This window comes from Oncorhynchus masou, chromosome 32, assembly GCF_036934945.1.
Source record: "Oncorhynchus masou masou isolate Uvic2021 chromosome 32, UVic_Omas_1.1, whole genome shotgun sequence".
Classification (NCBI taxonomy): domain Eukaryota; kingdom Metazoa; phylum Chordata; class Actinopteri; order Salmoniformes; family Salmonidae; genus Oncorhynchus; species Oncorhynchus masou.
This window is the reverse complement of record NC_088243.1, coordinates 43,317,259-43,333,085: the sequence shown is the minus strand read 5'-3', so window position 1 is coordinate 43,333,085 and position 15,827 is coordinate 43,317,259.

Here is a 15,827-nt window from a genome sequence, read left to right as displayed (position 1 = left end):
ATCTTGTCACGGCATTCAAATTGCAAATACCTTCGCTGTCCTTAGTTTATGCCTGCCTATACCTTAACACCACCGCAACCATGGGGCAACAGCTCTGGTGGACATTCCAGCAGTCAGCATGCCAATTGCACGCCCCCTCAAAAATGGAGACATCTGTGGCATTGTGTCATGTGACAAAACTGCACATTTTAGATTGGCCTTTTATTGTCCCCCGCACAAGTTGCACCTGTGTACTGATCATGCTGTTTAAGCAGTTTCTTGATATGCCACACCTGTCAGGTACCTTTGTGTGTGTCTCTTCACAGTCCACGCTGTTCCATAAGGTGTATTTTTACCTGTTTTATTCAACTGATTCTACTGCTTGCATCAGTTACCTAATGTGTAATAGAGTTCCATGTAGTCATGGCTCTATCTAGTACTGCGCGCCTCCAATAGTCTGTTCTGGACTTGGGGATTGTGAAGAGACCTCTGGTGGCATGTTTTGTGGGGTATGCATGGATGTCAGAGCTGTGCAGTTTAAACAGGCAGCTCAGTACATTCAGCTTGTCAACACTTCGTACAAAAACAAGTAGTAATGATGTCAATCTCTCTTCCACTTTGAGCCATGGGAGATTGACGTGTATATAATTCATTGTAGCGTTCTGTGTACTTTTAAGGGCCAGCCATGCTGCCTCGTTCTGAGCCAACTGCAATGTTCCTTCTTTGTGGCACCTGACCGCACAAGAGTAGTCTAGAAGCGACAAAACTACAGCCTGTAGGACCTGCATTCTTGATAGTGTTGTTAAGAAGGCAGAGTAACACTTTATTATGGACAGACTTCTCCCCATCTTAGCTACTGTTGTATCAACATGTTTTGACGGCGACAGTTTACAATCCAGGGTTACTCCAAGCAGTTTAGTCACCTCAACTTGCTCAATTTCTACATTATTCACTATGAGATGTAGTTGAGGTTTAGGGTTTAGTGAATGATTTGTCCCAAATACAATGCTTTTAGTTTTTCAACTATTTAGGACTAACTTATTCCTTGCAACCCATTCTGATACTAACTGCAGCACTTTGTTAAGTGTTGCAATTATTTCAGTTGCTGTAGTATCTGACGTGTATAGTGTTGAGTCATCCACATACATAGACACATAGGCTTTACTCAAAGCCAGTGGCGTGTCGTTACTAAAAATTGAAAAAAGTAACGGGCCTAAACAGCTACCCTGTCTCTGGAGGCTCGGGACTGGAGGCCGTCTCTGGAGGCTCGGGACAAGAGGCCGTCTCTGGAGGCTCGGGACAAGAGGCCGTCTCTGGAGGCTCGGGACTAGAGGCCGTCTCTGGAGGCTCGGGACTAGAGGCCGTCTCTGGAGGCTCGGGACTAGAGGCCGTCTCTGGAGGCTCGGGACTAGAGGCCGTCTCTGGAGGCTCGGGACTAGAGGCCGTCTCTGGAGGCTCGGGACTAGAGGCCGTCTCTGGAGGCTCGGGACTAGAGGCCGTCTCTGGAGGCTCGGGACTAGAGGCCGTCTCTGGAGGCTCGGGACTAGAGGCCGTCTCTGGAGGCTCGGGACTAGAGGCCGTCTCTGGAGGCTTAGTGCCATGACTCCTCCCTGGAGGCTTCGTGCCATGGATCATCACTGGAGGCTTCTTTGCCATGAATCATCACTGGAGGCCTCTTTGTCATGGATCATCACTGGAGGCTTCTTGCCATGGACCATCATTGGAGGCTTCGTGCCATGGATCATCACTGAAGGCTTCTTGCCATGGATCATCACTGGAGGCTGCTTGCCATGGATCATCACTGGAGGCTGCTTGCCATGGATCATCACTGGAGGCTTCTTTGCCATGGATCATCACTGAAGGCTGCTTGCCATGGATCATCACTGGAGGCTGCTTGCCATGGATCATCACTGGATGCTTCTTTGCCATGGATCATCACTGGAGGCTGCTTGCCATGGATCATCACTGGAGGCTGCTTGCCATGGATCATCACTGGAGGCTGCTTGCCATGGATCATCACTGAAGAATGCTTGCCATGGATCATCATTGGAGGCTTCTTGCCATGGATCATCACTGGATGCTTCTTGCCATGGATCATCACTGGATGCTTCTTGCCATGGATCATCACTGAAGGTTTCTTGCCATGGATGATCCCTGGAGGCTTCGTTCTGGGCACAGGCACAGGACTCACTGGGCTGGAGAGACACACCGGAGGCCTGGTGTGCGGGGCAGGCCTCGGATACACTGGGCCATGAAGTCGCACTGGCGGTCTCGAGCGCAGAGCTGGCACAACCCGTTCTGGTTGGATTCCCACTTCATAGAAGTAAAATAAATGCACACCTATTTAGGCGAGGTGCTGGCTAGCGGAGTAGAAAACTTGAAAATAAAGGAGAGCCGCACACTCTAGGAGCTCAGATGCAAAAATATAATATCTAACGTTTCGACAGGCAAGCGGTCTTCATCAGGGTATAATCCTGCCCACTTCCACCTGGAAAATGTGGGATGCTGGCACAGAGCACACCGGCCTGTGAATGCTCAACCGAGACACCGTGCGCATCACCCCATAACACGGTGCCTGACCAGTCACATGCTCCCCACGGTAAGCACACCCGTGAGTCCCCCCTGCCTCTCGTGCCTGCTTCGATGGTTAGCCTCCTCATATCGCCACCGCTCCTCCTTTGCTACCTTTATATCCTCCCTTAGACAGCGATACTCCCCAGCCTACCTCCAGGGTTCCTTACCGTCCAGGATCTCTTCCCGTGTCCTGGAGTCCTCTTTACCACGCTGCTTGGTCCTTTGATGGTGGGTAGTTCTGTCACGGCTGTTGAAAGAAGTGGACCAAGTATGGTTCCCAATCAGAGACAACGATGGACAGCTGTCCCTGATTGAGAACCATACCCCGGCCAAAACAAAGAAATACAAAACATAGAAAAATGAACATAGAATGCCCACCCAAATCACACCCTGACCAAACCAAAATAGAGACATAAAAAGCTCTCTAAGGTCAGGGTGTGACACACACTTTCTAGTGGGCTTAAATTGAAGATATGGCAAATAGGAGAGGCAATATTGTCCACTATTATCCTCAGTAATTTTCCATCCAGATTGTCAGACCCTGGTGGCTTGTCATTGTTGATAGACAACAATATTTTTTTCACCTCTTCCACACTCATTTTAGGTACAGTTGAAGTCTGAAGTTTACATACACTTATGTTGGAGTCATTAAAACTCGTTTTTCAACCACTCTGCACATTTCTTGTTAACAAACTATAGTTTTGGCAAGTCGGTTAGGACATCTACATTGTGCATGACAAGTAATTTTTCCAACAATTGTTTACAGACAGAATATTTCACTATCAGAATTCCAGTGGGTCAGAAGTTTACATACACTAAGTTGACTGTGCCTTAAGGATAGGGCTGTCTGCTGCCCCCTTTGGAGTAATTGCGTGCCCATATTAAACAGAAAAAAAATCTTTCAAAAATTGCTAATATATGCATATAAAAAATATTATTGAATAGAAAACACTCTAAAGTTTCTAAAACCGTTGAAATTATGTCTGTATGTAAAGCAGAACTCTCAGGGCAGTCATTCTCCCAAACTCTCTCTTGTCATCATAAAAGTTGGCCCAACTTTGACGTCATCGCCCCCACCCTTCCCAAGCGCCTACAGACCTGGGAACAGTTTCTATGTCTTCAGCGCGATGTCTGCTTTCAATGGGGCTTCTCATTGTGAGAATAGCGTGCTCACGAGAGTTTTGGCCGCCGAAACCTTTCGGTCACGCGAAAAAAAAGGTCACATTCATGCGCGCTCTCCGCCGATGTTCACTCTTTTCCTAGACTAATTAAACGACGCGTGTGTTTCTGTTCGTCCTGAGAATTGTTGTGCACCTTTATAACATGCTAAAGCTTGGTTATGAACATAGTTTGACAAGTTTAGTCGACATATAATATGTAAATTCGACGTTTTGGTGCGCATCCGCTTGACTTTTGGCTGCATTTCAACCGAAATATGCCGTGTTTGATAACCGAAAGACACAGACTTCACAACTAAACAATGTTTTTGGTGAGTATAATTCCTTCCAGGTCTTCTGATAGAAGAACAGCAAAGGTAAGGGAATATTTATGTGTTAAATTTGGGTTTCTGTGGACTCCAAGATAGAGGAGCCATCATGCTAATTTCTGAGCGCCGACTCATATTATAGCCTAGTGAACGAATTCTGTAACGTTAAAAATAAACGTAAACCAGCGATTGCATTTAGAAGAAGTGTATCTTTCTATATATATGTAGAACATACATATTTAGTTAAAGTTTATGATGTGTATTGCTTGTTATCTGACGTTATCTGCCGGAGCTATCGTCATTTCTCCGGACATTTGAGTAGCATTTTTTGAACAATGCGTAATTGTAAACAGAGATTTATGGATATATATAGCATATTATTGAAAAAAACATAAATGTACTGTGTAACATGTTATATTACTGTCATCTGATGAAGATTTCAAAAGGTTAGTGATTTATTTTTCTTTTAATCCTGCGTTTGTTGATTGCATATTTTGTTCAACTTGGCTATGCAAATTAGCTGTGTCTTTGGTGGTGGTTTGACATAAATATGTGCTATGTGTTCGCCGTAAAACATTTTAGAAATCTGACTTGCTGGGTAGATAAACAAGGTGTTTATCTTTCATTTAAGCTATTGGACTTGTTAATGTGTGGAGGTTAAATATTTTTAAGAATATTTTTTGCGTTCCATGCGCCACATTCCAGCTGAGGGTGTTAGGGATCAACATCCACATGAAAAGCTTGGAAAATTCCAGAAAATGTTGTCATGGCTTTAGAAGCTTCTGATAGGCTAATTTAAGTCAATTGGTGGTGTACCTGTGGATGTATTTCAAGGCCTACCTTTAAAATCGGTGCCTCTTTGCTTGACATTATGGGAAAATCAAATTAATCATCCAAGACCTCAGAAAAGAATTGTAGACCTCTACAATTTCCAAATACCTGAACGTACCACGTTCATCTGTACAAACAATAATATGCAAGTATAAGCAGCATGGGACCACGCAGCCATCGTACCGCTCAGGAAGGAGACGCGTTCTGTCTCCTAGAGATGAACAAACTTTGGTCCGAAAAGTGCAAATCAATCCCAGAACAGTAAAGACCTTGTGAAGATGCTCAAGGAACAAAAACAAAACGGTACAAAAGTATCTATATCCACAGTAAAAAGAGTCCCTATGTCGACATAACCTGAAAGGCCGCTCTGCAAGAAAGAAGCCACTGCTCCAAAACCGCCATAAAAAAGCCAGACTACAGTTTGCAATTGCACATGGAGACAAAGAGCGGACTTTCTGGAGAAATGTCCTCTGACCTGATGAAACAAAATAGAACGGTTTGGCCATAATGACCATCGTTATGTTTGGTGGAAAAAGGGGGAGGCTTGCAAGCCGAAGAACACCATCCCAACCATGAAGCACGGGGGTGGCAGCATCATGTTGTGGGGGTGCTTTGCTGCAGGAGCGACTGATGCACTTCACAAAATAGGACAACAAAATCACGGTATTGGAGTGACCATCACAAAGCCCTGACCTCAATCCTATAGAAAATGTGTGGGCAGATCTGAAAAAGCGTGTGCGAGCAAGGAGGCCTACAAACCTGACTCAGTTACACCAGCTCTGTTAGGAGGAATGGGCCAAAATTCACCCAATTCATTGTGGGAAGCTTGTGGAAGGCTACCCGAAACATTTGACCCAAGTTAAACAATTTAAAGGCAATACTACCAAATACTAATTGAGTGTATGTAAACTTCTGACCCACTGGGAATGTGATGAAAGAAATAAAATCTGAAATGAATACTTCTCTCTATTATTATTCTGACATTTCACATTCTTAAAATAAAGTGGTGATCCTAACGGACCTAAAACAGGGCATTTTTACTGGGATTAAATGTCAGGAATTGTGATAAACAGAGTTTAAATGTATTTGGCTCCATCATGTGTATTTGGCTCCATCATTCATCTGATTCAATGAATGATGGAGCCGAGTTTGCCTTTTTTCCAAAAATATAATTTAAGATGCTCCAAAGCTTTTTACTATTATTATTATTGTTCTTTATATAATTTATTTTTGGTTCATAGTATAGTTTATTTTGATTTAGTTTAGTCACATGATTTCTTAATTTGCAGCATGTTTGCCAATCGATTGGGCTGCCAGACGTATTTGCCATACATTTTGCCTCATCAATCCAAGTGGATTGAACAGTTTCTACTGTAATTTTCTTAACGTGTGTGTGCTTATTAGTAACTGGAATAAGCAATTTCATAATTGTGTCAAGTGCAGCATCTGGTTACTCCTCATTACACACCACAGACCAGCAAATATTCTTTACATCATTAACATAAGAATCACTACAAAACTTATTGTATGACCTCTTATACACTATATTAGGCCCAGCCTTTGGAACTTTTCCTAGATATGACTACTATATTGTGATCACTACATCCTCAGAGGTTAACAACAGTGTAGTTACTCCGCAATCCTAAACTAATTGACTGAGTGAAAAGAAGGGAGCCTGTACAGAATACAAATATTCCAAAACATGCATCCTGTTTAAAGTAATATTGTAAAAATGTGGCAAAGCAATTTACTTTTTGTCCTGAATACACAGTGTTATGTTTGTGGCAAATCCAATACAACACATTACTGGGTACCACTCTTCATATTTTCAAACATAGTGGTGGCTGCATCATGTTATATGTATGCTTGTAATCATTAAGGACTGGGGAGATTTTCAGGATAAAAAAGAAACAGAATGGAGCTAAGCACAAGCAAAATCCTAGAGGAAATAATTAGTTTTTGTTTGGCATACATTTTAAAAGGTGACAAATCTGAGTCTCAGTCAATTCCGTTACCATGGGCTTGCCCTTATCGCCTTTGGTGGCGCACACTGGGGATTACATAGGAGAAGCTTCCTGGAGTGTTCAGAATCAATTGCTGTGTTTTGCCCACAGAAAATAGGAAAAAAGTTGGGCCAAACTTTTTTTAAATTCTTGCCATTCATACAGCCAGTTTTCACTTTTCTATACAATGCATACTTTTTGCATTGATTTACACCAGTTGCATGTACTTTTTTGGTTTGTTCTCATAGGTACATTTACAATGTAAGTACACATTATAACCTAGTACCGACAACTGTTATACTATATAATGTAAAGTGGAACGGCTACTCCTCCAGTGCATTTTGTAGTTATTACGTGGTGGATCTGGTTCCTTGATTAAAACTTTAACAGACCATTCTGTTTTCCCTGAAAGGTCCACACAGTCTAGCCTTTAAGGAGTATCACATTACATTGTAGTAATTAAAATTGCAGACCTCCATTAGCTCATAAAGTAATGTATCTCTTATCTTACCATCCATGACTCAAAGGCACTAAATAGCCTCCTGACGCTGGCACTAGGCACCACACTAAAGATGGATGTCGCATTGCAGTGACCTTTAGCGCATGTTCAGCAGAATTAAGGATAATTTATCTACCCCTTTCTCTAAGGGGAAGGAATGCTCAAAGGTGTTGGGGGAAAATGTGTTTACTGTGCTGTGGAGGGTGGGAAATTAGATTGTAAGACAATTGAACAAATATTTTGTTCAGGGTTTGTTTGTTGAGTAGCACATGTATTCAGGAGTACGACTCGGCTGCAAACATGGGCCCTTTGAAGACTGTGGAGACATACCGGTTCGTGTTCGTTTACATCCTCCAGCATCAGAGGTGTCTTATGTCGTAGGCCCAGTCCTCTCTTAACTCCCCTGAGGTATTCGATTACAGGTACAATGTCATACACACAGGGAGGGAGTAACAATAGTACCGGAGAGTAAAGAGGGGGGGGCGGCTAGCCACAGGCACAATTCCTCACTCCAGCAACTTTTCTCTGTGGGTTAGAGAGAAGACCACAGCTAGCGACCGTGTTCAGTGTGTATCCCGGCTCCTTTTTGTTTTCTAGCAGGCAGTGTGAAAGAGAGATTTAAAATATATATATATATAAAATTAAAATTAAAAGTAGTGGTGTCTTTGGAGCGAAAGTGACAGGCAACGAACATTCATTTTGCTGCCTCGCTGTAGTACAGCAACTATGTTCTGCAAGGCCCCGATGAAGTGTTACTGCAGCTCTTAGGTATTTACATTGAGGCTTTGGCTCTTAAAGCACAGTGATAACGCTTCCCCACAGATATGTATAACTTCATTGTCATGTTTTTATCAGGTTAATGGGTGCCTGCAGCTGGATCGTTTATAGGGTAAATTGCAAGACATTGACAGTATCTCTGCCTATTTCTTTTGTGCCGTTCTCTCAATAAGATGCTATCTGAATGATGTTGAATACTCTGTGGAGTCACAAATTGACACTTGAAGTGTTCATCTGAAAGAGTTTGTTGTGGGATTAATGGGATTGAAAGTTTGTTTAGTATTTCAAATTAGTTTATGCTCTCAACCACTTTAAAAGTGATCCGTATTTCTGTAATAACTGTCAAAGCGCGCAAAGTTGAAACGTTCCTTTTGACTAATCACTCGGCATAGGCAAGATCCCTGGAGTGAGGACAAGCCTGCACATAAAGGCCTCTAATCCCTTGCAACTGTTGTCATAGTGAATTATTGACAGCCTGAAGTTTCTCTTTCATTTTAGAGGATGTTTAGGAGCCAATTGCTAAAGATGTGTCTGAACTCTGTGGGGAATTAGAGTTGGTACAGATTCATCACGGTCTCCTTTGAGTTTGAAGGAGAGAAAATCAGTGTTAAGTGAATCAGTTATGGAGAAAATGTGTCAGATTAGTGTTGGATAAAATAGTGTTGGAGAAATCAGTGGATATGAGATGTCTGATCACCTCCCACCCTTCAAGCTCCTCTTTTTCCTATCTTAGTATCATATCGTAAATCATGCAGTCAATACTGCCAACATTAGCCATAAATAAAGTAAAAATAGTAGGAAAGCAGCAGCCTGTCGCTATTGTGATTCCGCTCCATCTCACAGTTAGCCAACCAGACCTTTACTTACGACTCCCAGGGGGCACTGTGACAAGGTTAGCAAAGCTAGCTAGGCATCTTCTTCAAGCTCCTCCACTGATCCCAACCCCAGTCAGTTCAGATGGAGAGTGATGAATAGACACACCATTGGTTCCATACACGGGATATTGTAAGGCTGATCTATATAACCTGCCAGGTCATCGATGCTCAATAGGATTTTGTTATTTGTGGATGCAGCTGTTGATGATTGTTAAAGTAACTGTCCAGCGAAAATTCCACTTTTGAAACTTCATATTCCGTTAACTCAAACCCAAATGTTGTTGTTGACTCATCCTATACTTGTATTTGTTGCTAAATCATAAATAAAAAAATATTTAAAAAAAAACACCTCAAAAAGGTATGTACAGTGCCTATAGAAAGTGTACTCCCCTTTGAAAGTTTTTCACATTTCATTGAGTTACAAAGTGGGATTAAAATAGATGGAATTGTCATTTCTTGTCATTGATCTATACAAAATACTACATGATGTCAAACTAAATAGAATTCTACAAATGTTTACCACTTAATACAAATTAAATAATGAAAATATAGCCATTGCACAAGTATTCACTCCCTTTGTTTAGGCAAGCCTAAATTAGTTTAGAAGTAAAACGTGGCCTAACAAATTACATAATACACTGCTCAAAAAAATAAAGGGAACACTTAAGCAACCCAATGTAACTCCAAGTCAATCACACTTCTGTGAAATCAAACTGTCCACTTAGGAAGCAACACTGATTGACAATAAATGTCAAATGCTGTTGTGCAAATGGAATAGACAACAGGTGGAAATTATAGGCAATTAGCAAGACACCCCCAATAAAGGAGTGGTTCTGCAGGTGGTGACCACAGACCACTTCTCAGTTCCTATGCTTCCTGGCTGATGTTTTGGTCACTTTTGAATGCTGGCGGTGCTTTCACTCTACTGGTAGCATGAGACGGAGTCTACAACCCACACAAGTGGCTCAGGTAGTGCAGCTCATCCAGGATGGCACATCAATGCGAGCTGTGGCAAGAAGGTATGCTGTGTCTGTCAGCGTAGTGTCCAGAGCATGGAGGCGCTACCAGGAGACAGGCCAGTACATCAGGAGACATGGAGGAGGCTGTAGGAGGGCAGCAACCCAGCAGCAGGACCGCTACCTCCGCCTTTGTGCAAGGAGGAGCAGGAGGAACACTGCCAGAACCCTGCAAAATTACCTCCAGCAGGCCACAAATGTGCATGTGTCTGCTCAAACGGTCAGAAACAGACTCCATGAGGTGGGGGTTGTGCTTACAGCCCAACACTGTGCAAGACGTTTGGTATTTGCCAGAGAACACCAAGATTGGCAAATTCCTCACTGGCGCCCTGTGCTCTTCACAGATGAAAGCAGGTTCACACTGAGCACGTGACAGAGTCTGGAGACGCCGTGGAGAACGTTCTGCTGCCTGCAACATCCTCCAGCATGACCGGTTTGGCGGTGGGTCGGTCATGATGTGGGGTGGCATTTCTTTGGGGGGCCGCACAGCCCTTCATGTGCTCGCCAGAGGTAGCCAGACTACCATTAGGTACCAAGATGAGATCCTCAGACCCCTTGTGAGACCATATGCTGGTGCGGTTGGCCCTGGGTTCCTCCTAATACAAGACAATGCTAGACCACATGTGGCTGGAGTGTGTCAGCAGTTCCTGCAAGAGGAAGGCATTGATGCTAAGGACTGGCCCGCCCGTTCCCCAGACCTGAATCTAATTGAGCACATCTGGGACATCATGTCTCGCTCCATCCACCAATGCCACGTTGCACCACAGACTGTCCAGGAGTTGGCAGATGTTTTAGTCCAGGTCTGGGAGGAGATCCCTCAGGAGACCATCCGCCACCTCATCAGGAGCATGCCCAGGCGTTGTAGGGAGGTCATACAGGCACGTGGAGGCCACACACACTACTGAGCCTCATTTTGACTTGTTTTAAGGACATTACATCAAAGTTGGATCAGCCTGTAGTGTGGTTTTCCACTTTAATTTTGAGTGTGACTCCAAATCCAGACCTCCATGGGTTGATACATTTTATTTCCATTGATAATTTTTGTGTGATTTTGTTGTCAGCACATTCAACTATGTAAAGAAAAAAAGTATTTAATAAGAATATTTCATTCATTCAGATCTAGGATGTGTTATTTTAGTGTTCCTTTTTTTGGAGCAGTGTAAGTTGTATGGACTCACTCTGTAGAAAATAATAGGGATTGACATGATTTTTGAATGACTACCCCCTTCCTCTGTCCCCCATACATACAGTGCCTTCGGAAGGTATTCAGACCCCTTGACTTTTTCCACATTCTGCTACGTTACAGCCTTATTCTAAAATATATATATATTTTAATTCACCTCAGCAGTCCACACAATACCCATAATGACAAAGCGAAAATAGGTTTTTAGAAATGTTGCAAATGTATTAAAAATATAAAACAGAAATACCTTATTTACACAAGTATTCAAACCCTTTACTATGAGATTCAACATTGAGCTCCTGTGCATCTTGTTTCCATTGATCATCGTTAAGATGTTTCAACAACTTTACTGGAGTCCACCTGTGTTAAATTCAATTGAATGGACATGATTTGGAAAGGCACACAACTTTCTATATGAGGTCCCACCGTAGACAGTGCATGTCAGAGCAAAAACCAAGCCATGCGGTTGAAGGAATTGCCCGTACAGCTCAGAGACAGGATTGTGTTGAGAAACAGATCTGGGGAAGTTTACCAAAAAATGTCTGCAGCATTGAAGGTCCCCAAGAACGCAGTGGCCTCCATCATTCTTAAATGGAAGATGATTGGCTGATAAATCTCTCGAGTTCCTCTTTACTTTTTTAGATTTTTTTCTTTAACGAGTCGGACGCAAAGGATTTACTTCAGACACCTTGACAAGGCCCACATCCCTGTCATTCCCAGGAGAAAGAGACGGAGATATCGGGGACATATGTCGGGGTGCCTTGTAAGGATCCGACAGAGTGAGTAATCTGCCTCTACCATCAGTCCTATTAGCCAAAGTACAATCATTGGATAACAAAATAGACGAGCTATGATCACGAATATCTTACCAACGGGAATTAAAAACTAATATCTAATATCCGGTAAGACAAGGGGTGGCGGTCTGTTTTTTGTTGTTATAAACGACAGCTGGTGCACAAAATCTAAAATGAAGGAAGTCTAAAGGTTTTGTTTGCCTGAGGTAGAGTATCTCATGATAAGCTGTAGACCAAACTATTTACCAAGATAGTTTTCATCTACATTTTTTGTAGCCATCTATTTACCACCACAAACCGATGCTGGCACTAAGTCCGCACTCAATGAGCTGTATAAGGCCATAAGCAAACAGGAAAACGCTCATCCAGAGGTGGCGCTCCTAGTGGCCGGGGACTTTAATGCAGGGAAACTTAAATCAGTTTTACTTAATTTCTACCAGCATGTTAAATGTGCAACCAGAGGAAAATAAACTTTCGACCACCTTTAATCCATACACAGACGTGCACACAAAGCTCTCCCTCGCCCTCCATTTGGCAAATCTGAACATAATTCTATCCTATCCTGCTTACAAGCAAAAACTAAAGCAGGAAGCACCAGTGACTCGGTCAATAAAGAAGTGGTCAGACTGGCTTCATCAATAAGTGCATTATTGACGTCGTCCCCACAGTGAACGTACGTACATACCCCAACCAGAAGCCATGAATTACAGGGAACATCCGCACTGAGCTAAAGGGTAGAGCTGCCGGTTTCAAGAGGCGGGACTCTAACCCGGACGCTTATAAGAAATCCCGCTCTGCTCTCAGACGAACCATCAAACAGGCAAGCGTCAATACAGGACTAAGATTAAACCGTACTACATCAGCTCCGATGCTCGTCGGTTGTGGCAGGGCTTGCAAACTATTACAGACTACAAAGGGAAGCCCAGCTGCAAACTGCCCAGGGACACAAGCCTACCAGATGAGCTAAATTACTTCTATGCTCGCTTCGAGGTTCCGAACGACTGTCTGGTCAAGCTCTCCGTAGCTGATGTGAGTAAGACCTTTAAAAACAGGTCAACATTCACAAGGCCACTGGGCCAGACGGATTACCAGGACTCTGTACCGGTACCCCCTATATATAGCTGCGCTACTGTTATTTTACTGCTGCTCTTTAACTAGCTGTTATTTTTTACTATCACTTATTTTTCTTAAAACTGCATTGTTGGTTAAGGGCTTGTAAGTAAACATTTATTTCACTGTTGTATTTGTTGCATGTGACAAATACAATTTGATTTAAGATCGGTTTGGAAGAAGTTGACTGGGCTGCACAGATCTCCGACCTCAACCCCATCGAACACCTTTGGATTGAATTGGAATGCCAACTGAGAGCCAGGCCTAATCGGCCAACATCAGTGCCCAACCTCACTAATACTCTTGTGGCTGAATGGAAGCAAGTCCCCGCAGCAATGTTCCAATATCTAGTGGAAAACCTTCTCCGAAGAGTGGAGGCTGTTATAGCAGCAAAGGGGGACCTTCTCCCTGTTTGGGCACATGTACCGCTAGCGGGACACCTACGACAACATCCAGTGAAATTGCAGAACACGAAATTCAAAATACAAAAATCGTAACATTAAACATTCATGAAAATACAAGGGTCATACATCATTTCAAATCTTAACTGCTTGTTAAATCCAACCACGTCGTCAGATTTCAAAAAGGCTTTACAGCGAAAGCATGCCATGCAATTATCTGAGGACAGCTCCCCACATCAAAATACTTTTTCAACCAGAACAGGCGTCACAAAATCACAAATAGCGATTAAATAAATCACTTACCTTTGAAGATCTTCCTCTGTTTGCAATCCCAAGGGTCCCAGCTACACAATGAATGGTTGTTTTGTTCGATAAATTCCTTTATATCCAAAAAAGTCAGTTTAGTTGGCGCCAATGATCTCAGTAATCTACTCGTTCAACTTGCATACAAACGAATCCAAAAAGTTACCGGTAAAGTTCGTCCAAGCAAGTCAAACGATGTTTCTAATTAATCCTCAGGTACTCTAATATCTAAATAAATTATCATATTTAAAGATGGAGAATAGTATGTTCAATAGGGAAGATAAATACCGAAGAGTGCGCACCTCATTCACGCTCCAACAAGACTACTTTTCTAATAAGAGACACCTTGTAGTTTTTCCAACTACTTGCTCATTTCTCAAAAAACAAGCCTGACACCCTTTCTAAAGACTGTTGACATCTAGTGGAAGCCATAGTAACTGCAATCTGGGTCCTATCTAGTTGTATTTCCCATAGGCTAGCACTGAAATGTCCTGTGACCTCAAATAAAGAATATTCAGGATGGATTTTCCGCTGATTTTCACCTGCCATATCAGTTCTGTTATACTCACAGACACTATTTTAACAGTTGTAGAAACTTCAAGAGTGTTTTCTATCCAATGCTACCATTATATGCATATCATAGCTTCTGGGCCTGAGTAGCAGGCAGTTTATATTGGGTATGTCAGTCATCCGAATTTGCGAACAACAACCAGTCTCCCAAAGTTGTTTTAATGGGGAGAAGTCTGTCTATAATAAAGCAATGATCTGCCTTCTGAAAAACACTATCAACAAGTCAGGTTCTACAGGCCCTAGTTTTGTCCTTGACTACTGTTCAGTCATGTGGTAAGGTGACACAAAAAAAGGACTAAGGAAAATTGCAATTGGCTCAGAACAGGGCAGCACGGCTGGCCCTTGGATGTACACAGAGAGCTAATATAAATAATATGCATGTCAATCTCTCCTTGCTGAAAGTGGAGGAGAGATTAACTTCATCACTATTTTTATTTATGAGAGGTATTGACATGTTGAATGCACGGAGCTGTCGGTCTAAACTACTGGCACACTGCTCAGACACCCATGCATACCCCACAAGACATGCCACAAGAGGTCTCTTCACAGTCCCCAAGAACAGACTATGGGAGGCACACAGTACTACATAGAGCCATGAGTACATGGAACTCTACTCCACATCATGTAACTTGAGCAAACAGTAAAATTAGATTGGCACAGACACATGATAACATACGCACTATACATACAAATGGATTTAGTACTGTAGATTTTTTATTTATTATTTTACCTTTATTTAAATAGGCAAGTCTGTTATTAAGAACAAATTCTTATTTTCAATGACGGCCTAGGAACAGTGGGTTAACTGCCTTGTTCAGGGGCAGAAAAACAGATTTTTACCTTGTCAGCTCAGAGATTCGATCTTGCAACCTTTCGGTTACTAATCCAACGCTCTAACCACTAGGCTACCTGCCGCCCCAAAAAATAGATGTGGTGGTGGAGTAGGGGCCTGAGGGCACACAGTGTGTTGTCAAATCTATGAATGTAATGTTTTAAAATGGTATAAACTGCCTTAATGTTGCTGGACCCCAGGAAAAGTAGCTTATGGGGATCCATAATAAATACAAATGGCCAAGATTTTGGAATGAGATGTTCGACAAGCTGGTGTCCACATACTTTCTCTTCCAAAAATGTTTAATTACACTACATGACCAAAAGTATTTCATTCATATTATAATTAATATTAAGTCATATTTCATAGAATTGTGTAAACACTGGACAGTTACTGTACTTTAAATGGGACAAATGGAGAGATATGAAAGGGGAGCTCATTAAGTGACATATTGTGGCCACTGGAGAAAATCTTAGTTAATGATATGTTCATTGATATCCATGAAGAATTCGTTTTTTTTCAATAAGAGCAAATGATTGCATGAATTCACAGCACATACCATAGTAGTAATGTATTACATGTACACTTGAATCT